Consider the following 10,338-nt stretch of genomic DNA (forward strand, 5'->3'; position numbering starts at 1 on the left):
TATGAATCAGATTATTCATTATACTCTTACAGATGCCCAAATAATAAGTGCATGTAAATTTTTGTGGTCAGCCAAGAAATCTGTCTGATATTTTCAAACAAATTCACATCATAGCTGATATCATCCAAATCAATGCCCTTCTTCTATAGGGCAAGATTATACCAAATATTGCTTCCCCCCCCCCCCCCTCCGTCTTTTTCCCTTAGTGGACGTGGAATTCTTTTAGATATTCTTGTAAATCATTCATTTTGGAAGTGGACCACTTGAACAACAAAATCTTAATTGTTTAATCTATCTGCAAGATTTTCTTTTTCTCGGGCTCAATTCAACGTCTTTTGACAATCATAATTTGTCAAATTTTAACGACCACCATTTCTAAGAGAAAGACAATACCGGAAGCACACTACAAATTTGACCATGGCCAACACCTTTCCTTATAAATGAGGAAAACATGTGCACGCCTCCAAACATTCAAGCGGTTTTTTTTCGATGACAAATGACTCTCGAAGTTTTGTTTACACTGTACATGTAACGATGGTTATTTGGTAAAAAAAAAAAAGAGGGGGGGGGGGAATACTGAAATAGTAACAACCTTTGTCAAGAGGAACGCATTTTGTAAATGAGAAAAAAATTCATTCTTTAAATTGCTTCATGATATAGAAACCTTATTGTCAATGGCATGAATGCGCACAAACAAATAAATAAAGGTGTAACAGGGATTCATTTATTACGGTCCAATTAGTGTCATGTCACATTCGGTCTTTTTCTAATAAACGTTGCAATTTCCAGAAGACTACCTTAAACTGGCGTGTCAAAACAGAAAAAAACCCAACATTTTACATTTATTCAAAGAAACTTATTTTTACGCCATACTATGTGATTAGTGCTAGTTTATCGGCAGAGTCTTAGGGGTAAACAATCCATATTTTAGATTCGGCTAACAACCCAACAATTGATGATCTTGCAATTTGTCTGCACTGTTTCCGTAAGCAACAAAATACAATAACCCATGGAGAAAGGAGCAAAAGCCTTAGTGATTTCTTACCATGATACATAATCACAAAGTTAAAACATCCGTTTAAACCTTGAATTAAAAAAAATTAAAAATTAGCAAACCTTGGAAAAAAAAATAATCACTCAAAACACCAGATTATCATTATCGGCAAAATTCTACACTGCATGGTGAATATTTCCATGCTCGGGTAATGAAGAAATATACAACAAGTAACATTATTAATTTGATATTCCTTGGGTATTTTTTTGAATAAATTTTGTTTTCCTAATTACAACTTTGCTGGGCAAGAATTTGCATTTAACTAAATTATTCTTTTAGAAATATTTCTCATTTTACACATGTATATAAAATAAATTAAGACAAATTATATCAAACACTTGTAGAAAATTAAAATTTAAGGTTTAGAAGTTATAAAGCCATTTATTTTATTTTTTTATTTTTTATTTTTATTTATCTTCACAACTTTCATCTCCGCCACAATCGGTTCCATTCCCAGTAAAATGGTCATTGACGTTAATGACGCCTCAGATTCGGCCCCTATGTGTGGACGGTCCGGACTACCACACCAGGGGTCGTTTTTGGATGACAAATGTCTGAGTTGGCACGGTATACTTGGACATCATCACTTTAAGTGCTGGAGGTTAGCGAAAACTTGTAAAACAGTCAGATACTGAGAACGGCCATTTTTCACTATCCGGGTTGACAGCTGACCGTCTCCGGCTCATAAATATACACGCTCCACTCAATTCCCTAAAAGACAGCAGGGAGAATATTTGTAAAATATAGAATGTTATAAATTAGATATTGCCACGTTTATTATATTAAAAGCCACGGTTTATGATACATATGGCATTGTAAATACTCATCATTACGGGCCAGTTTGACAAATTGTCTTACAGGAAATGAAAAATAATTGCATTTTCGGTACAATTCACAATACAACAAATTCTTTTAGACTTACCATTCAGTGGCCATAACTCTAATTTTTAAATGGTGGGTAAATATACATGTATTAACTTTTGCTTAATTGAAAAGCAATCAATTTTTTATTTTTTTAAAGTTTAAATATTTCTGATATTCTTTTCTGTGAAGACGTAGTAAGTCTTACAGATATTCATGATGTTAATACACGCAAAAAATTTTTATTTGTAATTTCACCGACATGAACGTCTTATTTGAAAACAAGGCTGTTCCTTGGAATCTCGGAGGAGGAAGGCATTCAGAGTTAAAGATAGCGGGACTTGCTGATGTATTGACACTCTCCAACGGTTGAAAGATGAGCGAACATACACCTCTACAACATTTCAAGTGTTTTTTGAATTGATACATCCATGATGTTAGCAAGCAGATACGATCATTTCAAAAAGACCTAAATAATCAAATTAATTGTTTTAAACTTAATTCCTATATCTTTAACTACTAAATATTCTTTTTAAAAACATGTTAAGTCATTTAGGTTAAAATTAACTGATTACGTTACGGTCATAATTTTTGAAACCAAATGATTTTTTGTCAATATTGAGGCTTTATTAATTTTCTCTTTATTTTTAATTTTATTCAGAAGCATGTCTGTGATATATTCAGAGAATTTTTATTTTGTTGGGAGGAATAAATCCAGTATGTTCTATGTCTACTAACTTCGATATCGTGATTAATAAAAAAAATCATAAAATGAATATGACAAAAAATTCTAAATTTCAGTATTTATATAAAAATAATATTTCTAAATCTGTATGATATATGCACAACGCATCCGGAGCCTGGTTTGAACTGTTGAGGTTTGTGAGATTCGGAGTGACGGTGTAACACGTGTGGGGAGCCGTGGGGGACAGGTAACGGACAGATCGTGGTGATGTGGATCAGGATGATTTCATACGCCCAAATCATCTCCACTCCTAAAGCGATGTGTGGGGCGAAGATCAATGAAACGAGTTGGAGATCTCCCTCGGAGACCTGAAAAAACGCAACCACCGAGCGCGCGGACAACCGGACATAACGACTGAAACTTACGCTTGTTGCTTCTGCCATAAGCTGTAAACAAGATTTTGACGCGCGCACCTGCAGAAAACGTACCTAAACCGAAACAATCCCAAGTGACACCTCACCACGAGAAGAGCTAGCGAGCCATTTGTCCCCGGGCAGAATGCTGGTGTCTCTTTGTTGTTAAAAGCTGGAGAAACAACTGCTGCCCGGGGCTGAAGTTGGCGGCTGACAGTTAGAGTTATTTGTTACCACCACCTATCTTGGTTCTGGGGGAAGGGTCCGCAGGTCGCTACCGTGATGGTGTCAGGCTGGTACTTTATTTACATTTTGAATTCACCGCGGACGTTTTTGAGATTTAATATTCATAAATTATATCTCCTGACAGCCTCAACATGCTGTCCGCATGGCTCTGACACTGTGCAAGGAACACAATTAAGAATTAATTAATTACACAAAGAATAAATGCTTGAAAAAAGAGCAAGGCTATCTGAAATATCATTGAATGTACATCAGCTGCATTTAGTCCGATTTGATCATCCTTTTTACTACAACAAAAACAACAAAAAACATTGACTGAAAGACGATGAAAAACTTCATGTAGAGTTATATTTGCAGCGTGTTTTTTTTGTCTAATCACACTTTAACATTATTTCGCTTCGTTTTGAATTCGCTCACTCTAGAGATTACTTAAGTGTACCTTTGCTAGAAATTTAGAATTTAAATCAACAGTGTTATATATTGAAGACTTCGACCTTTTCCTATAATTAAATTTATGTTCATATAGTACATTAATTGAATTCCAATTCGTATTTATCGCCATTACACGTCATTACTTTCAATGAGTGTTAAGAATATTATATCGTTGAATGGGAGTGTCCTAACGATAGAATGGGGACATACATATATTTACCCTCAATGTAACAACATTCATTACGTTTATTTGAGAAAATGACGTAACCACTTTTTCTTGAATAGCCATAATTACTGCACAAGAATTATATATTAACATTTGAAAAAAAAACCTGCTGTAGTAGAAAGAGTTTTAAAAATCCAACAATTTCATATTTCCTCATAGCACTTCCGACATAACTCGGGATTTAAATCTACTACATGTTTAACTCGGTATATAGCTCTAAAACATGTATATATTGTAAACTCATGAGACTTCCGAATGCATATACATGTATGGCGAAGAAATTTGAATACAAAAAAAGCTAAATTGCTGTGGCAAATGTGTCAAATATATGGGTGTTTGAAAATTTGTTAACGACAGACACGTATTCTTATAAAATTGTTTTTGTCGGGGTTTTTTTCTCATCGGAATATTTCTAATAGATTTAAAGTCAACACGAATCAGATTCAATTCGAGGCTACATAGTAAGTACGTTGTATATGTACTTCTACTTTAAACTTGGTGAGAATCTTTTCCTTTTCCATATCTTTTAAAATCCCTGTTAGCATATTAAAGTTAAGTAATCGTAGTATTTGTAATGTCATATTAATCTGACACTGAGAATAGATACATATTTTCCTTGGCAACAATGATTATAGTTTTTTTATTCCACCTTTTTTGGTTTTGCAAAAATTACATGTTGTAGAAGGCTGCTATCATCAGGACTTTCTATCTCCTAAGGAAACATATATGATGCATAAACTAGCGATAAACAACTAAAAACCAAAACTTAATTGGTCGATCATTATTAGTTCTTAAATGTGCTTGAACTGGTCCGTACACTAAACCATTGGCAACTGGTGGAGTTACAGTTGTACAATAGGATAAAAAAAACAATAAAATTTCTTTACTTCGCTTACTGAATTTCAAAAGTTCAAACTAACTGTGCCATTCGTCCAAAACAAAGGACATCAAAGGTGGTCTAAACCATTATGACGAGGTTTTGTGGCTATATGTCATTTAAAACAAAAATGAAACTGATTAATGGCTATCTATGTAAAACTGATGCATAATTTGTGCAAATAGACACGATATTAAAAAAATAGATGGCGAGCAGCGCCGGGGAAAAAGTACAAAGAGAAATGACAAATGGCGTCAATAAGCATTTCCGAACAGTACAAATGTAAATCTCTCTACAGAAGATGGACTTCCGGCATTGAGCGCCTCAAGTGACCTTGACTCTTTAGTACTACGGAGACACAATTTTTTACCAATAGATTTGCATTAATTTTCATAATAAATTTTTAAGCATATTAGTTTTTTGCTCATTCCAAAAATAAAAGAAAATGAAATATTCATATTGCTCAGACATAAATTTCTGTCCCTCTGGATTTTCGATGAAATATTTATGTTTTATTTAAAAAAAAACCAATTGAGGTGTACAAACATCACTTTATTGTACTTTCAGGTTTGCATTTTATAACAGTGCAGGGATACTCTGTCTGTTCTAAAGGATAAAGCAGGATCTTAGTCAACAATAAGTACAATTTTGACTTGTATATAAAATATACTGAATTTTCAATGTAAACGAAATAATTTTGAATTTCGCTTTTTAATTGTACCCTTTATGAGCAAAAAGTTGCCAGAAAAGACTTATGATATTGGAATAAAAAACATATAATAAGTACAACGGCGATTTTTTTTTTTTACTTATAGTTCGCCTTTTACTGTATATACGTACATTCAGAACATGGTTTATTTATGTATTATAATTGATCTTTATTATAAAATAAGATATAATATATACTAAGGCTGTTGTCATGTTCGAGTTAGCGTACAACAATTGTTTTAAGAAATAGGGTGTACTATAGCCGTTATCATCTTCAATGGATTCCTTCACTTTCCCATGTTCCCTAAAAGTCCGAGCCTGTATTCTTTACAAATATCTCGTCATTGAAGTATGAAGAATTAATTATACCGTTTCTATTAAATGTTACGATCCTACCGCAATATGCAAATACTTTTAACTCAATTCTTTAAATCTAATCTAATGCCATATATAGAGCTCAGGAACTAACCATTGTATATAGATTTTATTATCATTATTTAGACTAGTGATATGGGAACCTTCACTTGTCATTTTCCCGTTTCTCAAATTATCACAGTTAGAAATGTATAATATGCTACATTCTTAATGATTTGATACCGACCATGTTGAAGGACGCATTTTGAATTCGGTGAACTGCTTGTACCTATAAATAGATGTAAGCTTTCGTGTCTACACGAAGGTCACGTGTCAATGTGAACTCTTTCTATCATTACATTAAAGTCACGCGACCTCAAAATCTAAAAATAGAAATCGACATGTTAGGGTTTTTTCTTGCAAGGCAAATATTATCATGATTACAGAATTGAAATCTAGGGGAAATTTTATTAAGACACTAAACTCAAATCGATTCCCAAATACATAGTGTTGTTGCTTGCTTGTATATATTTTAGCTGGAAACACGCGTAAAATCATAAGAAGTAGTTATAGGAAGAATGAAATTGTATCATGACCATTTCTAGAGCTGATCGTCGATGCCATAATGTAACACAGTTCAGAGAAAGTAAAGAATTAGATAAATAAATGAAAAATAAAAAAAAACAACAACAAAGTATCTGAAATGGTGTTTCCATTTCTCGTTACATCTAGCTGCCTTAGCTTCGAACAAAAAAAACCCAAAAACTTGCACATTTATATACTAATGTAGCGATTTCTGTAGTGTTCAAATAAATGTTAAACTCTATTTAGAAATCCCATGTACGGAAATTAAAAAATAAAATAAAAAGCCTATAAACTTACATACATAATATGTATTTACATATTCTTCTAGGCCGTAAGTTAATCAGTGACAGAAAAACAAGCCTGGTGACTTAACTTTGGTTTTGTATGTGGTTTATATTTTTATTTTTTTTATTTTTAGCATTTTGAAGGTGTATCTTATAAGGGAAATGTGTACCATAATGATTCTAAGAAAACAAATCTCGATGTAAGAATTGCGCATCTGTAGTTTAGTTTCTCAACCTTATTTATGTGTGTTAAATTCTGGGGAACACCCAATTTCTTGTGAATTTTCTAACTTCCCCTCTTACAGAGTGTAAGTTCATAATGAGCACACGTGACATAGTCATACGTTGAAATATAAAGGAAACGATCTTTTTTTTCATCGACCCCCCTCCCCCCCTTTTAAATTTGGTTTTCTAATATTATGAACTTCGAAAACAAGCAAAACAATTCACACATTGTTTTTGTCATGTTTACACGTGTGGCTTTACGTATTACGTCATTAACAGGACAACACACTTTCCTGAAAATAGAACACCTTTGTTTACACGTTTACGTTGTGCAAGTTTATATTTTCGTTTTAAATATTTTGTACTCATATGAGAAGAGGAAGCAAAATCGTTATCGACACCTGCATATATAAATACTTATTAAAATTCAAAACTCAATTAACCTTTATTCAATGCGGTGAGGTTTCAGAATACTGTGTAGCAAGCTAGAACCACAGTCTTAGTCCATCCCAAGGAAATACTTGCATAGATGTAGTTCTTTACGTCAGCGATGTTCAGTTGCACTCGTGTTTGCGGCCTACAACCATTGACAAATTGTTGCTAAACAATTGACATATTGATAAACATTTAGACACAAAAAACTTGGAGTTATTCATTAGGCTTTTTGACGTCTTTCAAGCCTGTCCATAATGAACTGCTTCAGGCAGAACTAAAACACTGAACCCGTATCGTAGGATATCCGTGTAGAGTATTCCGATTTTTCCCTGTAGGAAATTAAATTAACCTGATGACCTGATGCGCATATTAATATATGAGAAGGGATGAGGCCCGAATAACAATGTTTTTTTTTATACAATGCAAAATTGCATCATTTTGATTTTGATTTCGGAAACGACACTCTAGATACATCACTGTATATGTGTACTCAAACAAAATATTTTTTAATCTAATCCTTACATTTTTGGTATCGTCAACATATGTACATGTACTTGTAAAGTTTCCAGAACTAGTACATGTACAATACAAGGGGATTCTGGTTATATATATATTTTTAATTTTATTTATACATGTATATATACATGTACTAATGTAATAATGACTGGCCGCATACATGTACGTAAGTCAGTTGGCAAAGAAAAATTGTATGTAACAAATACATTTGAGCGATGAGTTATCTTAAACTGTACGTGTTAAAACGCTGACAACATGACTATTTTAGTCCTGTTTCGTCAATATGATAACTGGTTGTTGACATCAAGAAACCTTGTTACGAAATGTAAAAAGAGAATCTCTCGATCGTGTGTTATTAATAATATAGCAAATGGAAAAAAATATGACATGTCTTCGCGTGTGATGTCAAAAGAAAAGAGAGAAAATTAATTTTTTTTACTAACTGTAGAAAATTAAATCAATTCATTAATTTTTTTTTTGTTTAAAAAAATCCACAACAAAAAAATCCACAAAGATTTTTTTTTGTTTCTGCGTCATTAACTGTAGTCTAAATTTAGCAGATATTTAGATGTCTCGCACATTTGCAAAAAGTATTAATATCAAAATAGTGCCACTAGGTCTGTTCTATCAAATAATGGTTAATTATTACTTTCATGTACATCTTATAGTATAATATTATATTTCACTAAGAAATACTTCAGTGTAATTTTGACTCAGATGCTCAGCAATTAGTCGGCTTTGCGCTTTCATTGAATGATAAACCCGACACATCAGATTCAAGTTTGTTGAGGATACCTTTACATAATTACTATATCAGTTTAAATTTAGTGATACTTTTTGTCGCGCGTTGGCACCCCTTTTGAACCAGAATGGCTGATCTTTATAGATCTCTAGCCGATATTAACTCCATTTAAATCCAAAATATGTATCTCACGGAGAGGAAAAAAAAGATGGAGAGTTTTAAAAACCCGCGACGTGTCACTTTCTTCTAATTGTGGCCGATCGGTCCTGTTTTGGATTTCCGGACCGGCTCCAATTCTAAAGAACCTGTCTGCAAATTGAGCCTATTCTGATTGAGTCCTCTGACAAAATCTGTGTCTGCGATCAGTATTGTTGTACAAGTGGCCGGGTCAGCTTACATGATACAGCAGAGGGTGAGATGATTTATTTACAAAACACAGGTAAACAAAGAAACTACCTGATCACCGCCATGATTTATTAAGTCACGCGCGGACTGGCGCCTTATTCTGGATCTGGTATCAGTGGAAGCTGAAACATCCACTCATTGGTAAGACAAGGCTCGCAACATTGTGTCAAACAGAATAATAAGGAATACGATTCCGAGAAAATAAATGACGATGACAGGGTGGATATAAATCAATTAAATGGACCCAAAATTATATAAAGCTGTTGCTTATCATTGCATGATTTAAAAAAACCCAACAACAACAAAGAGGTTCATCGCCACCTGCTCGTTGAAGTATCTCTTGAGAACTTTTTCCCTTTCCCCGTACCCTTTTCTGATCTGCTTCCAGGATTCTACATGCAGAGCTGCAGACACGAACTCGGGAATGTGAATTTTCGCACGAACTCGTTGAATGTCTTTTTTGAATAAGAACAAGATAACAAAAAGCGATACATAATTGTGATGAGCATTGCAAAAGAAAAAAAAACTTGGAGAAAACACACCAATAAAAGTCGGTGGAGAACATAAAACACAAGCGAGACCGAACCGCTAACGAGATTACATTATAAAAATGACACCGCAAAATCAGACCTAATCTTGCCTTGTAAAGAAGCAATATTGACATGTCACATAATTGACCATGATTGAATTCACTTAGAATACATTATACCAGAAAACTGAGACTTTAAAGCAACAGAGGTAAAGAGGGGTCGTAATTGAAGCATGACTTAGTACTAGATTCCAACGAAAGACAGAAGTCGATTGCTGAGATGAACTATTTAAAAATTTGGTTTCTATTACATAATTATGCGGCACCAACGTCAAGTTGATATATACAAAACATCCATCAGGCTGCTAAATGAGTCTTGTAAAAAATACTGGAGTAGCGGAGAACCGAGTGTGTTTTCCATCACTCAAGAGACGTCCCGAAGAACTGCTAGCGAGGCTTTCATATCTTGGAGAACTAGACGCAGGCTTGCTACACCGAGCGCACCAGCGGGGTAGAATCATATACATGTTCCACTGCCTGGCAGAAAATATCCATTCTTGTTTAATCTGACTCATGACACCGGCTCAGATTTCGTCATGATGTGACAGAAGCACGGTACGTATCATCAAAGTTCTGTGATGATCTACTGGGCCATATTGAATTTTTTTTAAAGGAATGAACGTTATAATATATTTTTGGCAATAAAAATTCTCTACATCATTTTGCAGCTTCTATATCAGCATAAATCACACACAAAACAGATG

At 33.8% G+C, this 10,338-nt stretch overlaps 1 long non-coding RNA gene across 1 annotated transcript; it reads right to left on the minus strand.

The window, feature by feature from the left end:
• Positions 1–1,439: 1,439 nt before the first annotated feature.
• Positions 1,440–7,523, minus strand: LOC136275869 (uncharacterized). The gene is made up of 3 exons (XR_010714369.1): positions 7,391–7,523; positions 3,089–3,543; positions 1,440–1,765 (listed from the first exon to the last, which is right to left on the minus strand). It is a non-coding gene; the product is annotated as an uncharacterized lncRNA (long non-coding RNA).
• Positions 7,524–10,338: the final 2,815 nt, after the last annotated feature.

The sequence above is a fragment of the Magallana gigas genome, chromosome 5, assembly GCF_963853765.1.
Source record: "Magallana gigas chromosome 5, xbMagGiga1.1, whole genome shotgun sequence".
Taxonomy (NCBI): domain Eukaryota; kingdom Metazoa; phylum Mollusca; class Bivalvia; order Ostreida; family Ostreidae; genus Magallana; species Magallana gigas.